We start from the raw sequence: 17,608 nt of genomic DNA, 5'->3' as shown, positions 1-17,608 counted from the left end.
AATCAAGACTGTTGGGAGAAATATCAATAACCTCAGATATGCAGAGGATACCACCCTTATGGCAGAAAGTGAAGAGGAACTAAAAAGCCTCTTGATGAAAGTGAAGGAGGAGAGTGAAAAAGTTGGCTTAAAGCTCAACATTCAGAAAACTAAGATCATGGCATCTGGTCTCATCACTTCATGGGAAATAGTGTCAGACTATTTTGGGGGGCTCCAAAATCACTGCAGATGGTGACTGCAGCCATGAAATTAAAAGACACTTACTCCTTGGAAGGAAAGTTATGACCAACCTAGATAGTATATTGAAAATCAGAGACATTACTTTGCCAGCAAAGGTCCATCTAGTCATGGCTATGGTTTTTCCAGTAGTCATGCATGGATGTGAGAATTGGACTATAAAGAAAGCTGAGTGCTGAAGAATTGATGCTTTTGAACTGTGGTGTTGGAGAAGACTCTTGAGAGTCCCTTGGACTGCAAGGAGATCCAACCAGTCCATCCTAAAGGAGATTAGTCCTGGGTGTTCATTTGAAGGACTGATGTTGAAGCTGAAACTCCAATACTTTGGCCATCTCACACAAAGAGTTGACTCATTTGAAAAGACCCTAATACTGGGAAGGATTGGGGGCAGGAGGAGAAGGGGACGACTGAGGATGAGATGGCTGTATGACATCACTGACTCGATGGACATGAGTTTGGGAAGACTCTGCAAGTTGGTGATGGACAGGGAGGCCTGGCGTGCTGTAATTCGTGGGGTCGAAAAGAGTCGGACATGACTGAGTGACTGAACTGAACTGAACTGAACTTTATCCTGCACAGGCAGTTATGTTGATCTGCAGTTTATTGGGTTCTTGTTTCTAATCTGATGCTGCTGCTGCTGCCAAGTCGCTTCAGTCGTGTCTGACTCTGTGCGACCCCACGGACTGCAGCCCACCAGGCTTCTCCGTCCATGGGATTCTCCAGGCAAGAACACTGGAGTGGGTTGCCATTTCCTTCTCCAATTTCTAATCTGATAGAAAGCGCTGAAGTCAGGGAACATAACTGTTTGGGTCATTGATACATGCCAGGTGCCCAGGGCCGGGCTCCACACAGATTAGTTGAATGGATGCCTAACTGCGAAGGCAGAGAGCTGTGATCAGGAGACCCAGGCTCCTCTAGGCTGAGGTGCCCAGTGGCCTGGCACTGCCTTCTTCTGAGACTGATCTTGTCGAGCCTCCTCCACAACATCCGAGGCTTTGCTGGTCTAGGCCATGGCTGTCGCTTAACCCCGTGTTTGCAAAATTTATAGCACTTGAGTGCAAAGAAGTTCACCTCTGCCAAAGTCAACACCAAATAAGGGCTGTGACATGCAGTCCAGCCTGGGAAAGTCAGGGTTGGGCAGAAAGGGGTAGGGAGGTCCTTTCTCTAAGGCAGCAGAGCAGTGGATCGAAAACAGGAAGTAGGCAAGCCCAAGCTGCTTGAGTAGATGCTCTTTAATTCTGCCTTTCATGCTATCATCCTCAAGAGAGAGAGAGAAAAAAAAGGAAGGCAGGGAGGAAATGAAGTTCATTGAAGTCCCAGTGCTAGGCTCTCAGAGGCGAACTTTCCATATTAGGTATCATTTAATTAGAAGGAATTCTTTCACAGATAGGTCACTGAGTATGAGGAGTCAAGGTGTTCCCTGCCTCTTACGCCTGTGAAGTCAAGGGATCATTTGTTACAGATGCTAAACTCTTCTAAGGACTTCAGCACGAGAGGTGCAGACTCCCAGTTCACTACAAACCAAGAAGGGCCAGAACGCAGAAAACAAGCAGTTGTATGATCACATGACCTGTTCCTTCAGCGACAAGATCTTTGTTAACTGGTCGTGGTCTCATCATGCAGGGAAACAGCATCCCGTTCTTGCTTTCTAATCTGGGCTCTGAAGGTTAAACTAACTGTGAAAGTCACTTCTTCCCAGCTTTCTGGGACTTGGATTATCTCAGGATATTATTATCCTCACTTCACAGATAAGAAAGCTGGGGTGTGAGTGACGAATGACATCCTGAGGCCTCACAGCTGTCAAATGGCTGAGCCCAGCCTGGGCAGATCTGCCTGCTTGGCTTCAAACCAACATACTTTCAACTACATCAGGCAGTCTCTTAGATTCTTAAAACGAGGAGGCTGACGGGCTGATCTCTGTTATTTCCTTCCATTGTTAGCGTTCCATATGTTGTCAGGGCACACTTATCGCAGAGAAGTAGAAACCTCATTCAGTCCATAAACACAGTTTTTATGCTCTGTGATTTATAAAAGGGTTAAAGCTGATGCTCACCATTGTTGAGGGCATCTGTTCTCAGCAGTGGGCTTCCTCTGTGATTTAGTGGTGAAGAATCCACCTGCCAAGCAGGAGACGCTGGTTCGATCCCTGGGTCGACCCCCTGGAGAAGGAAATGGCAGCCCACTCCAGTATTCTTGCCTGGGAAATCCCATGGACAGAGAAGCCTGGCGGGCTACAGTCCATGGGGCCCCAAAAGAGTCGGACTTGACTTAGTGACTAAAAACAACAACAAATTCTGAGCAGCAAGTTACTGAGTGACACCCTTTCAAACTTTATAACATTATGACACCCTTTCAAACATTATAGCTGTGGGGGAGTTTCTGAATGAACTTTCTTTTCTTTCTTCTCTATAGAGCAATTGTAAACAAAGTTTCCAGAACTATTTAGTGCATGAGAAACGCTGGACTGGAAGAAACACAAGCTGGAATCAAGATTGCTGGGAGAAATATCAATAACCTCAGATGACACCACCCTTATGGCAGAAAGTGAAGAGGAACTAAAAAGCCTCTTGATGAAGGTGAAAGTGGAGAGTGAAAAGGTTGGCTTAAAGCTAAACATTCAGAAAACCAAGATCATGGCATCCGGTCCCATCACTTCATGGGAAATAGATGGGGAAACAGTGGAAACAGTGTCAGACTTTATTTTTTGGGCTCCAAAATCACTGCAGATGGTGACTGCAGCCATGAAATTAAAAGACGCTTACCTCTTGGAAGGAAAGTCATGACCAACCTAAATAGCATATTCAAAAGCAGAGACATTACTTTGCCAACAAAGGTCCGTCTAGTCAAGGCTATAGTTTTTCCTGTGGTCATGTATGGATGTGAGAGTTGGACTGTGAAGAAGGCTGAGCACTGAAGAATTGATGCTTTTGAACTGTGGTGTTGGAGAAGACTCTTGAGAGTCCCTTGGACTGCAAGGAGATCCAACCAGTCCATTCTGAAGGAGATCAGCCCTGGGATTTCTTTGGAAGGAATGATGCTAAAGCTGAAATTCCATTACTTTGGCCACCTCATGAGAAGAGTTGACTCATTGGAAAAGACTCTGATGCTAGGAGGGATTGGGGGCAAGAGGAGAAGGGAACGACAGAGGATGAGATGGCTGGATGGCATCACTAACCGATAGACGTGAGTCTGAGTGAACTCCGGGAGTTGGTGATGGACAGGGAGGCCTGGCGTGCTGTGATTCATGGGGTCTCAAAGAGTCAGACACGACTGAGCGACTGATCTGATCTGATTACAAATGGGGCCTTTGTTTAGTGAAAGATAAATAGATAATTTTAAGTGGAGAAAAGTTTGTGCACTGAGATGGTCACTTTCAAAGGATGCTTAAAAAAAGGGAAAAAGATGCTTTAAAAATCAACAATGCTTAAAAGACTTTATCTTCTTTCTCAATGTCTGTATAAGAAATGGTAACATCTATTTTCACTTAAAACAGGTATTCTCCTACCAAAAGCAATCAATGGAGGAAAAAGAATCTTTCCTCTTCACCTTGTAGGATAAGGCACTTGCCCAATGAAATGAAAAGGAAAAGAATGACAAAAAGGTAAATTTCACCTTCTGTGTGACTCATGGATTGTCACCTCCCAGGCTCCTCTGTCCATGGAATTCTCTAGGCAAGAATACGAGAATGGGTAGTCATTCCCTTCTCCCGGGGATCGTCCCAACCCAGGGATTGAACCCAGGTCTCCCACATTGCAGGCAGATTCTTTACCATCTGAGCCACCAGGGAAGCCCAAAATTTCACCTTCGGGATTTGCTTTATGACCAGGAAGCTCGGAGTGCCTGAGGAAGGGGACCTGAAGAGGAGCCCCACAACTTCTGGTAGTACCTCATGGGGCATGAGGAACTAATGGTCTCCTTGAATCCTCCTCTGCCTTCCCAACAACCCCACAATTGCAATTAATACAGGAGACCATAGAGATATTTACATTTCTGGCCAATAAGCATAACCTTTTTCCCTTCAGACAGGAGTTTTCTCAGGAAGTATTTTCTGCTTAAGAAAATACTAACACCTCATTTTTTTTTTTATAGTTTTCCAACCATTTTCACATGGTGGATTGCAGACTTTTATTTCATAGACTAACTAAAATTACAAAAAAGAAGAGTATCATCAGAGTTCCAAACTTTGCATTTTGTCAAAGAAAATATTAAAGAGAGAAAAAATGTTACTCTCTACAATCACCATCACTCATGAAAGAAGCTCCGATCACAGCAAAGGAGCAAGGAGGTCATTCATATAAGGAGTCCTTAAAGCAGCCTAAGATGGACTTCTTGGCAGATTCATGATACTACCCTGAATATTCTCACTCTTCTGCAGAGCAGTAAAAAAATTTGTCGAAGACTTTCACAACCAGCCTCTAAAGCAGGCAAAGGAGGTATTACTCTCCTCTTACCTGTCATGAAACGTGGGCCAGAAGGTGAAGTAACAAGCTCTGGGGATGCAGATACGGCTCATTCACAAACCACACTTTGGGCGTCAGAGCACAGACCCTGGGCAAGAATGCTGGGTTTTGCTGATGCTCACTAGCTGGGAGAGCTCAGGGACATTTTAGTAACACCAGAAAGCCCTAGATGAGAGACTGCAATCAGATTGCCCTGAGGCCCCTGGTTTTACTGGAGGGCCAAAGGGCAGGTTAAGTTTCACTGGTTCAGGTGCCTGTTCTTGACTCATCTGCAGGTTAGAGTGACCTCCTCAAGGCCGGGTCACTCTGTGTCTTTCCTGGATTTCCCAGATTACAACCAGGGTCCAGTTGGCTGAACCAGCAGAATGCCACTTGTGCCTGATATTCCCCATGATTTTGCATTCCCCAGAGAAAAAGATACACTGCTCTTCAGAGTTAGGCCCTCTTGGAAAGCCTATGAACTCCCTAGTACCCTGTAACAAATTCCCCTTCCTCCTAAAAAATATTAGGGAGAATAAAAAAAAGAAGAGAAGGGGTTGTTGTTTATTCTGAAATTAGACCTACATCCCTGAATGTCAAGATAAATTTCAGTTCAGTTCAGCTCATTTGCTCAGTTGTGTCCAACTCTTTGTGATCCCATGGACTGCAGCACACCAGGCCTCCCTGTCCATCACCAATTCCTGGACTTCACTCAAACTCATGTCCATTGAGTCGATGATGCCATCCAACCATCTCATCCTCTGTCATCCCCTTCTCCTCCCACCTTCAATCTTTCCCAGAATCAGGGTCTTTTCCAAGGAGTCAGCTCTTCACATCAGGTGGTCAAAGTATTGGAGTTTCAGCTTCAGCATCAGTCCTTCCAGTGAACAGCCAGGACTGATCTTTGGGATGGACTGGTTGGCTCTCCTTGCAGTCCAAGGGACTCTCAAGAATCTTCTCCAACACCAGTGTTCAAAAGCATCAATTCTTCAGTGCTCAGCTTTCTTTATAGTCCAACACTCACCTCTATACATGACAGAAAATCCATAGCTCTGACTAGACGGACCTTTGTTGGCAAAGTAATATGATTTGGTGGGTATAAATTTAATGGGCCATTAGATAAACCAGCTTATATCACTCAAGTTGTATGGATGTGTGGGGGCTGTAAATACACTGCTTGAACCTGAAGTGAACAGTAATCTGAAAATTGCTTGGGGGTCATATGCATGCTTGGCCAGCAGTGGGGTGACCTCTTTCATTCCTTCTTTCCTTCTATGGACCCTGTACGTGTGGCGGAAACGGGAACAGAAGTTGTGTTGGAGTGGCGATAGAGGCAATCCTTGTTTTCTGTTTTCTATTTTATCACTCTTCTTTGAAACGGGTTTTCCTTACTTTTATTAGCTTAGATGATTTTACTGATGAGGAATTGGAAGTACAGACAGATGAAGAAAACTGCCCAAGATCACAGAGGCTGTGGCAAAATAAGACCAGAATTCTGCCTCCGAACTCTCTCTACAATTTTGTCGCTAGTTTCAAGCATTTACCAGGAAAACACTAGAAGGAGAGAATTTTGGACAAAATTTTGGTCTATTCAATTTCAGTAGAGATTAAAGGAGAATTCATATTCTACTTTATGAAGTGTATATGTGTGTATGAGAGACAGAGAAATACAGAAACTTAACTAGAAAACTGAAAACACCCTCATTGTCACACTCTAAGTCATAATCCTAAAAAGAATTTTGTTTTGAAATCTTTTTAAGAGAGAGCTCTCATAAAAATCGAGTTATTTTTCACGGTGCTAGTTAATGCTGTCTGTCACTGTTCATGGAATTGCTGACATAGACAGAAGTTCTGCAAGTCAAAATTGCATCTCACTTCTGCTTCAGATATTTACAACAAATAAGACAGTCTCACACGAAATTAACCTCACTAACTTAGAAAGATCCTGTGCCCATGAAAATTGCACACGATAAGTAGCAAAGACACCAAGAGCTCTTCCCTGAATCCAAGTGTTGCCATGGAAATAGATAACCAAAATGATGCCACAGTTTCTTATCTCTAGAAGCAATCCTTGTACAAAGGTAATACAAACACAAAGCCATATGAAGGGATGAGAATATTTGCTCCCTAAATGATACCGGTTCATAGTGATTAACTCTATGGCAAACTCTTTCACTTTGCCATTTTTTTTTGAGATCAGTTTATTTTTTCAGCCTCTGAAAAGTGGCAAAGATGATATCAAAGATCGTTATTATTAGTGATCACAGTCATAAACAAGAGACGGTGTAATACTAACAGGCTTCATGCTATATATCTGTGCCTCCAGCCACTCATTCTATGCTTTGGGAATTTTCATGTCCATTAAAAATATCACTTTGGGATACATTATATTAGGGATATCCATTTATTTTAGGAAATTTGGACAACACCAAAGAGAAAAACACACTTGGAATCCTACTGGTCAATGGTAACTATTGTTGTAATTCTTATATAATTCTTTCCAGATTACATGTGTAAAAGACAAACTAGACCTGTGTATTGACAAGATTGGAATCTCATTAAACTATTTTCCCAGACTGTTCGAAACTTGTTCAATGATAGATACTTAGTCATTGAGTAGAGACTCCATGGTCTGACTAAGAGTAGTTGCTACTTTCCCACAGAAAGGTATGCCGAGAAAACACACACACAAGCTTGGTATCGGAACACTTCCCCTTGCAGCAGCAGTGGTTATTTCCTCATTACACCTATAAATATTTGTGGCAAGCCCTAGTATAGCACATGGATAAAAGGTCCAATAATAATCTAGAAAATGTACAGAATGCTTGGGAGCAACTTAGATCTGGCTAAAATAATGTCACTTAAATGTCTCTGAAAAATTAACAAAATTATCGTGTTCCGAAAGAAAAAAAAACCCTAACATCTCTCTTCTTTTCTTCCAGAAAGTTATGTTAAAATAATATTAGAGGAGAATGGACTCTGAATCTTCACGAGGCAATCAAATGGAGGAGAAAGTAGCATGGATTTGGATTGAGACAGGTCCGGATGTAAATAATTGCACTGCCACTTAACCTCAATGAGACCTTGAGACTGTCTTTCCTATTCTGAAAAGTGCGGGGCATAAATATTCCTTAGAGCATTGCTGGGAGAATTAAATGAGCCTATGAACGTAGAGCTATTTGTAGAATGGGTGCCTCACTTAGCTGCTGTTTTTACCATTACTGACTTTGGAAAGAATTAACCCACGGGCTCCATGCTCACCCCCAGTATTTTACTATCCTATGAATTTAGCAGTGCCACTTAGCTTTAATGTTCTCTTCACTGGCTGCTATGGAATTGCTGAAAACAACTGCCATTACTACCTTTTAGATTCTCTGGCCTGCCAGCTAGATGAGAGCGCAGAAGAGGACAGCTAAGAGTGTCACATTATAGGAATCGCTGAGGCACGCTGCATATGACGCAATCTGTGAAACACCAGAAACACAATCTATTTGTGGAGGAAAACCAATTTATATTTCTTGCATAATGAGGCATTTCACAAAGAGACACAATTGGACAATGACTGCTTTGAATTCAGGAAACAGCACTAAATGCTCCTTCTCCATCGGGGCTAATGTACTCTGGCTGCTATTGCTACTCCCTGCAGTATATCATCTCCTTCTAGAGGGTTCCACAAAAGATGAGTCAGCAAATGGCAACTGCCTGCACAATGCAAATTTTGCTTTTTCTTGCTTGAGAAAAAGGCCCTGCTTTTCAGTCTAAAATGAAGATACCTCCTGGTTTAGTTTGTTCTCAATGCTTTCTTTAAATAGAGCACTTAACGATTTCTAAACTCTCTTTCCAGTCAATCAAACTCACATATCTAATAATGCTTCCACCCTGGGTCAGAGCCGTGATGTTTGTGAAGCCAACTCTAGCACTTACTTACTACTATTTTTACCTCAAAGGTTGATTTAGTTCATTGCCTTTACTTCTGAGATTAACCCTTAATGTTAGAGAGAACCATGTGTCCATAGAAAAAGAATCAGAAGAATTTCTTTAGCATCAGGCCCAATACTATGTGCATTGCACCCGGCTGACGTCTTTGGTAATGTTAGCTCCAGCTTGCACATAGCAACTGAGCTCAAATGATTTACTCCTTCTTGGACAAGCTAGAAATTGTCTCATAAGATTTATTTCTCCACAGCAATCAGCCACCACTATATTACCAATTCTAAGTCATGGGCTGAAGGCTCATTGGTCATTTTATATTTCCTATGTGAGTCACGATCAATAGATGTTAGAGAAGAAATAGCCTCTGTTCTTAAGAGTTCCTGGCTGCTTTCAGAATTTAATTTCATTTCAGAGATGAGGAACAATCAGGAAGCTATATATAGAACCTAAGAGAACACAATAATCCTTAAAACCCCAGATAAATGAAAAGTCTATACTGTGGGTTTTTTAAGTCCCGAGACCAAACATCCTTTGGAAATCTGACCCAATGATTAGTGACTGAAGCAAAGTCTTGCAATAGCTTAATTCCTTCATTCTTTCTTTTATTGATCATTGTAGGGTGATTAAGTTTGGGCTGGTCACCAGAACAAGGAGATAGAGAGACCTGAAGCTACAGTGATTCTAGTCAACCTGCCCCCAAGGAAAACTACAAAAGCTTTCACTAAGAGTAGGTTCCCCGTTTGGTACATTTTCTAAGTGCATGCTCCCCTTTCTTAGTATGCGAGTCCTGATTTTAGGTAAGGCTGAAATCTACCCAGAAAGAAGTCTATTTCCCAATATCTTTTGCAACTGGTGGTAATCATGTAATTAAACTCCGGCCAATGAGATGTGAACATAAGTGTCGCCTGGACTTCTGGGAAGGCTGCTCAAATGGGACTGACTCAGCAGTCTGACTCTGAGCCCTTGACCTTTCCTCTTTCTTATGCCTTAAATGGCCTGTAACAATGGAGCTCCAGCAGGTATGGGGACTAGGAAGTGACCTTTAGGATGAAAGCCAGCTCTGAGCAGGAGGGAGAGAAAGACTGACAATGCTTTGGTCTATGACAGCTGTAGAACTGCCAGTCCTGGCCTTTCAGGAAGGAGCGGAAATGAATCTCCACCTTGCTTAACTGCTGCAATCTTAACTGCTTGCTCCTAAGAGCAGCTGAACTTCATGGAATGCATACAGCCATCAAAGAGTCAAACTTTCCAGTGTGGGAATTTCTTTTGTATGTGCGTGACTCTGTGACCCCACAGACTGTAGCCTGCTGGGCTCCTCTGTCCACTGGATTCTCCAGGCAAGAATATTGGAGTCGGTTGCCATTTCCCTCTCCAAGGGATCTTCCCAACCCAGGGATCAAACCTGTGTCTCCTGCACTGCAGGTGGATTCTTTACCTGTTGAGCCATCAGGGAAGCCTTGAAATTTCCTTTACAGGGAGACAAGGCCTTGTATGTTACAAGACATTTAAAATGCCAACCCTTTTAGGAGTTTCTTTTAAATCACTTAAAGTACAGATGTCTGGTAGCAACTCCTTTCCTGAGGGCAAATTTTTGAAGGGAAAGGCAGAGAATCTGAGGTTCCTGTGGGAAATTTCAAGAGTTCTAAGAAGGAAGAGAAAAGAGTTTAGAAAGGGAGTTAATAGTTGACTTAGCCGCCATCACATTTTAACCTTAGGCTTGTACTCCTGACTCCAGATGGATGCTGGGCTTCATTACCTGCCCGAGAGGCCCTGGGAGACTTGAGGAGGGAAACGTAGGTATTCTAGTAGCTGTCAGTTCAGTTCAGTCGCTCAGTCATGTCTGACACTTTGTGACCCCATGGACTGCAGCACGCCAGGCTTCCCTGTCCATCTCCAACTCCCGGAGCTTGCTCAAACTCATGTCCATCGAGTTGGTGATGCCATCCAACCATCTCATTCTTTGTCGTCCCTTTTTCCTCCCACCTTCAATCTTTCCCAGCATCAGGGTCTTTGGCTAAGAATACTGTTTAGTAGGTTAGGGGTATTAAATGCATTTTCTACTTACGATACTTTCAACTTATGATGGATTTATTGGGATAAAAAGTGAAAGTCACTCAATCGTGTCTGACTCTTTGCGACCCCATGGACTATATAGTCCATGGAATTCTCCAGGCTGGACAATACTGGAGCGAGGAGGAACCCCATTGTAAATTGAGAAAGACCTGTACATGCATTTGTGCGCGTGTGCTCAGTCATATCTGTTTGTGATCCTATGAACTGTAGCCTGTCAGGCTCCTCCTTCCATGGGATTCTCTGGGCAAGAATACTGGAGTGGGTTGCCATGCCCTCCTCCAGGGCATTTTCCCGATATAGGAATCAAACCTGCGTCTCCTGCATTGGTAGGTGGATTCTTTACCTCTGAGCCACCTGGAAAGCCCTGGACATGCGTTACCACCAATCTAATCTTCATAAACTCTGAAACACAGGTTTGATAGCCTTAGTTTATCGATGTGCAAGCTGACATTCAGAGAGATTAAAGATCTTGCTGAAGGTCACTATCCAGGGCTCAAGTTGGGTGACCAACTATCTCGGTTTGCCCAAGACTAGGGTTTCCTGAGATGCAAGACTTTCAGGAGAGCATCAGGCAAACCAAGATGGAAGAGTGATGGCAAAGCCCTGTCATAGCATCTTTAAACCCCAAGGAGCACAGAGCCCAGACAGAGCTCCTCAAGGGCTGGCTCTAGCCTCCTAAGGTGCTCAACTTTACCTTGGACTTGGGAGTCTGCTCCCCTCTTGAGAGGTGGACTTGAGTAGCCTTAGCAGTACTGTGTGATGGAACTAAAGTCTCCCCTGGTCTGTTCCCCCAACCCAAGATAGGGCCCCCCAGCTCCACACACCCAGTAGCTAACAGCAAGGGAGAGCCCAGTCCTATCCAGGGAGCAGGTCCATGTACTCTGTGGGGCAGAGCCCGGGTCCTTGCCCCACTGTGAAGTGTCCTTCAAATCCTGCTCCCTCATTTTTCACCTGATGCAACCACTGCGAACAATAAATTACCTTTAACATTTTCCTATGAAAATGCTTCTTCTAGAGCTTTTAAAGCACGATTATTTATGCTCACCTAAAGATGTAAAATGTATGATTCAAGATAACCTCCAAATTCTGTCCCTTCCTATTCTCTCTTATTCCTTACTGAAGGGTGCCAATGGCATTTTGTGAGTGTGCCTCAATGTAAATACACCAAATAATGGCCATCTAAGGCAGGGGTTCCCAGCTTGAGGTTTCAGGATAGAATTCAGAGGGTATATGAGCCTTCCTGAAGTTGTGTGTCCGTGTGTGTGTGTGTGTGTGTGTGTTTTATAGGGTAGCAGGTCTGTAGCTTTTCACTACATTCTCAGGAGAATCTGTGACCAGAACAGAGTTGAGAACCACTGGTGAGATAACAAGAATTAACTGAGAAGAATTTTTTTTTTTTTTTTTTACAAAAGATGTCTTTGTTTTCTGAAATGATTCACAGTAGCAACTAATCCCAGGATATTAACCTATGATTCAGGCTATGGCCTTGACATATATCAAAGGAAGAAGGTGGAGAGCCATAAGGAAGGTGTGGTCAAAGCCACAGCAGGGAAATGTGGCTGAAAGTTCCAGAGCCCAGGGCACCACGCCTCATGGGGACAGAGGCAGAATCTTCAGACCCAGAGGAAAGCTGTGGGGCTCAGAGCTGATTGTCTAAGATCTTCTAAGTCTTGTTGCCACTCACCTGTCTCTAGATGATTGGTTTTTTATTTCTGGTGGTCTGTGTGTGTGTTTTGCAAAACAAATGAATTCAATAAAACAACTATTGGGGGCTGTAGCCCAGCGTCTGAGAGCTCACACATTGGAGTCTTGCGTTCATAGCTCAGTCTACACTTTGCAGCCATAGGATTTGGAGCAGTGGCCCTGACCTCGCTGAACTTCAGCTTTCTGGGCCTCACTGGCATGGAACCTGTCCCCTGAGCCCTCCTTCCCAGCAAAGGCTTGAAGCAGTGGTCCTTAACTAAAAAGGCCAGTGAGAACCTCATCACCACGATCCCCTGGCCAGCCCTCTTAGGCTCTCTGGCCTGCCTGGTTTCCAGAGCAGCGGACTAGGTTATATTCTCCTTCAGTGCTGGTCTCAGCCAAGCAGAGCCTCCAACAACCCTCTTTGGTTTGCTTCATTCTCCATGAGCTCATGTGCCCCCTGATGAAGCCATCTGAGAGATGCGGGCAGAGAGCTCGGAGACATGTGTGCTGACTACACCAGTGGGAGAGATGATTACTGCGGAATGAGGACCACAAGGAGGTGGGCCTTCCCCAGGGACTGACCAACACCTCCCCATGCTGGAGCCTTCTCAGGGCACCCTGGGGCCTCCCCAGGGCCCAGGCTCAGGCTTGTGAGTCAAAGTCAGGAGTCTGTCATTCTGTTTTCACCTTCCCAAGCTCAGGACGGGAACATGAGAATTCCTTTCCATAATTAATCTTCTTCAGGTTCAGAAAGTGAGAGTGAAGTTGCTCAGTCGTGTCCGACTCTTTGCAACCCCCGTGGACTGTAGCCCACCAGGTTTCTCCATCCATGGGATTCTCTAGGCAAGAATACTGGAGTGGGTTGCCATTTCCTTCTCCAAGGATCTTCCTGACCCAGGGATCGAACCTGGGTCTCCTGCATTGTAGGCAGATCCTTTACCATCTGAACCACCAGGGAAGTCAGGTTCAGAAGAATTTAAAAAAAACAAGAAGAAGAAGAAGAAGAGCTGAGTAAGAGGGACGGTCTGAGGACCCTCAGCAAAGCTGGGTCTGGGCTCCTGCCTGAAGCGACTGGTCTGCCCACATATTCCTTGAATTCTCCCTAAATCTTTGGACTCTGCTGCAGGTTTATCTGCCTGAACAGTTTTCCCTCCCCGCCCCCCGCCCTGCCCCATAATGAATGAATCATTTCCTCCTCTCATATCCTGCCAAACATTTCAAATCATGCCTCCCATTCTTGGTTAAGTGCCTAAATTGACCTTACTATGATGAAACAGTAAAGGGTAGGAAACAATTTTTCACTCTCATTTACAAGCCTCTTGAAATAAGCTTTCTGAGAGGAGCTGTGGGCACAATACCCTGTGCCCAGCTGGATGCTCCTGCTGAAAACCCGTCATCCTCAGTTAAGCCCTGTGGTAGGGAGGGGATCACAGAAACACAGGGGGAAGAGAACAAGATTCCTCTCTTTGAAGTAATCTAAGTCAGATATCCACCAGGAACAATCAGCAGGAAAGTGGAGTCAGTCCAGTAAGTCAGTTCAGTCGCTCAGTGGTGCCCGACTCTTTGCGACCCCATGAACCGCAGTGTGCCAGGCCTCCCTGTCCATCACCAACTCCTGGAGTTTACTCAAACCCATGTCCATTGAGTCAGTGATGCCATCCAACCATCTCATCCTCTGTCTTCCCCTTCTCCTCCTGCCTTCAATCTTTCCCAGCATCAGGGTCTTTTCAAATGAGTCAGCTCTTCGCATCAGGTGGCCGAAGTATTGGAGTTTCAGCCTCAGCATCAGTCCTTCCAATTAATATTCAGGACTGATCTCCCTTAGGATGGACTGGCTGGATCTCCTTGCAGTCCAAGGGACTCTCAAGAGTCTTCTCCAACACCACAGTTCAAAAGCATCAACGCTTTGGAGCTCAGCTTTCTTTACAGTCCAACAGTCCAGGTTGGACTGTACGAGCTTGTGCTGCCATCTGGTGGGGTTCTCTCCTTTAATCATTGTTAATTAAAGGGTCACTTTCTAGAGGAAAACTATAGAGTCATGGCTCTCCAAGTGAGCTCCTTGGACCAGCAGTATGGGCATTACCTGGTCATTTACTTACTACCTATGACAACTGGAGAGTAACTTAATCTTTTCAAGCTTAGTTTCCTTAGTTATAAATGTCTAGTTCACAGCATTAATGAGGATTTAAACAGAAAACACAGATAACACGAGCAGGGATAATAAAAGATGTTAAGGAGCCTAGCATTAAACCTAACAAAAAACTGGTAATTATGAAAACAGGTATAACATTTCTGTTATACTTACATAAAAGAGCTCCTTGGAAAAGAAGAATCTCAGACTCTAGACTTACTAGATCAAGAGGAACACTTAACAGGATCTCCAGGTCATTTATATAAATATTAAAGTTTAAGAAGTACTATCGGAGAAGGCAATGGCACCCCACTCCAGTACTCTTGCCTGGAAAATCCCATGGATGGAGGAGCCTGGAAGGCTGCAGTCCATGGTGTCGCTGAGGGTCGGACACGACTGAGCGACTTCCTTTTCACTTTTCACTGTCATGCATTGGAGAAGGCAATGGCAACCCACTCCAGTGTTCTTGCCTGGAGAATCCCAGAGATGGGGAAGCCTGGTGGGCTGCTGTCTATGGGGTCACACAGAGTCGGACAGAAATGAAGCGACTTAGTAGCAGCAAGAAGTACTATTCTTGATGTTTTCCCCAGAGAGATAGATGTTTATTCTTGTTGTTCTTATTATTACTTTACACTTTTAAACACAAAGTTGTTTAATTTGAAAATGCTGTCACTGAAGAAACTCATCACAAGCCAGTATGGACTGGAGACGAAGAGCCCTGGACTGGGGGGTCAGACAGCACTTACTTTGCATCCCATCCCCGTCACTTGCCACCAATGATGTGTGATAAGTTATTGAATCTTTTTGAACCTTACTTTCCTTAGTTATAAAATAGACAAGAAAATATCTAACTCATAACATTGTGAACATTTAAAGTGTGAGTGAAGTGAAAGTCGCTCGGTCATGTCCAACTCTTTGCGACCCCATGGGTCCGATTCATCCACGGAATTCTCCAGGCCAGAATACTGGAGTGGGTAGCCTTTCCTTTCTCCAGGGGATCCTCCCAACCCAGAGATTGAACCCAGGTCCCCTGCATTGCAGGCGGGTTTTTTACCAGTTGAGCCGCCAGGGAAGCCCAAGAGTGAAACATAAGAAAAATAGACTGTGCCTACATTAAAACTAATAAAAGATGCTCAGTTTTAAAAAAGAAAAGAAAGTACAAAATTTCTTAGAAAGACATTAAAGAGAAGACTTAATGCGAGAGAGGAAACCAGGTTCAAGGATAGGAAGACCCAATACTATAAAGCAGTCAGTCCTCTTCCGGTTCATCTCTTCTCATGCAGTTCAAGTGACAACCTTAACTGGGCTTTCTGTTGAACTTTGACAAGGTCATTCTAAAGCTTATGTAAAATAAAATGGCTGGGAATAGCTTAAACAACTTTGAAAGAGAAGACCAGATGGGAGAGTCACTCTACCAGATATAAAAACTTGCTATACAACTATTAATATAAAAATAGTGAAGGCGGTGTGGTGTGATACACTGGCGGACACAGTGACCAGTAGAACAGAATAGAGTTCAGAAACAGTTCTGCACATATTTGGGGATTTGGTATATGACAGTGGTGGCATTATAAATCAATTTGGCATGACCCTGTAAAGTTAACAGCAAGACCTTGTAAAGCCATCATTCCCACTCCTGTGGGTCTGTTCTGGAAACACTTTAGCACATGCTCTAACTGAGGCATTTACAAGGATTTTATAGAAGCTCTTTTCTTGTAAATATAAACATATTGGGAAGAACCTAGAAGCATACTAACATAGTAGAATAGATGAATACATTTTCTTGCAGTATTGATTACTGTACAGCAGTTAAAAGAAATGGATTAGAGATGTATATAATAACACACACCTCAGAAGAATAACATTGGGGGAAAAAAAGGCAATTGCCAAAGACATAGGAAGAAAATGCCATTTGTAAAATTTCTAACCTGCAAAATAATATTATAGTATTTCTGTGTCTATACATATGCACTAATAAGTAATATAGGCATATGAATAATACTCACCAAATTTAGGATGGTAGCTCCTTCTAGAAAGTGAAGAGGAACTAAAGAGTCTCTTGATGATGTGAGAGCTGGACCATAAAGAGGCAGAGCACTGAAGAATTGATGCTTTTGAACTGTGGTGTTGGAGAAGACTCTTGAGAGTCCTTGGACTACAAGGAGATCCAACCAGTCCGTCCTAAAGGAGATCAGTCCTGGGTGTTCACTGGAAGGACTGATGGTGATGCTGATCCAATACTTTGGCCACCTGATGAGAAGAGCCAACTCATTGGAAGAGATCCTGATGCTGGGAAAGACTGAAGGCAGAAGGGGAAGAGGGCGACAGAGGATGAGATGTTTGGATGGCATTGCTGATTCAATGGATGTGAACTTGGAGAGTTCATATCTGGGAGATATCTTCAAACTCTGGGAGATAGAAAGGGACAGGGAGGCCTGGCATGCTGCAGCCCATGGGGTCACAAAGAGTTGGACACAACTTGATGTCTGAATAACAGCACCAATGCTGCTTTTGGAGAGGGAGAGGTGATGGCATTCCACTGAGGATACTGTATCCTTACAGGGAAAAGATCTGCAACATCGAATATCTCAGTAATATCTGTATCATCTAATAATTTAAGGTCAATGGTAGATACTTTTAAAATAATATTTTCTAGAATTTTTATGTTTGAAGGGATCCCTGGTGGCTCAGGGGATAAACTATCTGCCTGCAATGCAGGAGACCAGGGTTCGGTCCCTGGGTCAGGAAGATCCCCTGGAGAAGGGAATGGGACCCACTCCAGTATTCTTACCTGGAGAATTCCATGGGAGCCTGGCAGGCTACTGTCCACGGGATCGCAAAGATTCAGCCACGACTGAGCGACTAACACATACATACTACATAGAAAGAAAGACAATGTACCTAAAATGAATGACATATATTAAAATATGGCTGTGATCATTAATGAGGATTGAAATGCTTCCAAATAATTGATTGTGAGATTAAATAATTATATCTTGGAAGGAATGTTTTAAATTTCATCATAAAAGATCCACCTTAAACCTATTTTTTTTTTATGAACATGTTTACAGAGCACATTAATCAACAAATAACTTCTTTTTCTGGGCAC

General features: G+C 43.7%; 1 protein-coding gene across 1 annotated transcript in view; it reads right to left on the bottom strand.

The window, feature by feature from the left end:
• The window catches only part of CAST (calpastatin), a 188,348-nt gene extending 171,787 nt beyond the window's left edge, over nt 1-16,561 (bottom strand). The window contains exon 1 of the mRNA XM_010831956.1: nt 16,506-16,561. The gene's annotated coding sequence lies outside the window, so the exon portion shown is untranslated. The remainder of the gene's footprint in view (nt 1-16,505) is intronic.
• Between the last annotated feature and the right edge of the window lie 1,047 nt (nt 16,562-17,608).

This window comes from Bison bison, unplaced genomic scaffold (assembly GCF_000754665.1).
Source record: "Bison bison bison isolate TAMUID 2011002044 unplaced genomic scaffold, Bison_UMD1.0 scf7180017864533, whole genome shotgun sequence".
Lineage (NCBI taxonomy): Eukaryota > Metazoa > Chordata > Mammalia > Artiodactyla > Bovidae > Bison > Bison bison.
This window is presented reverse-complemented; position numbering and strand designations above follow the sequence as displayed.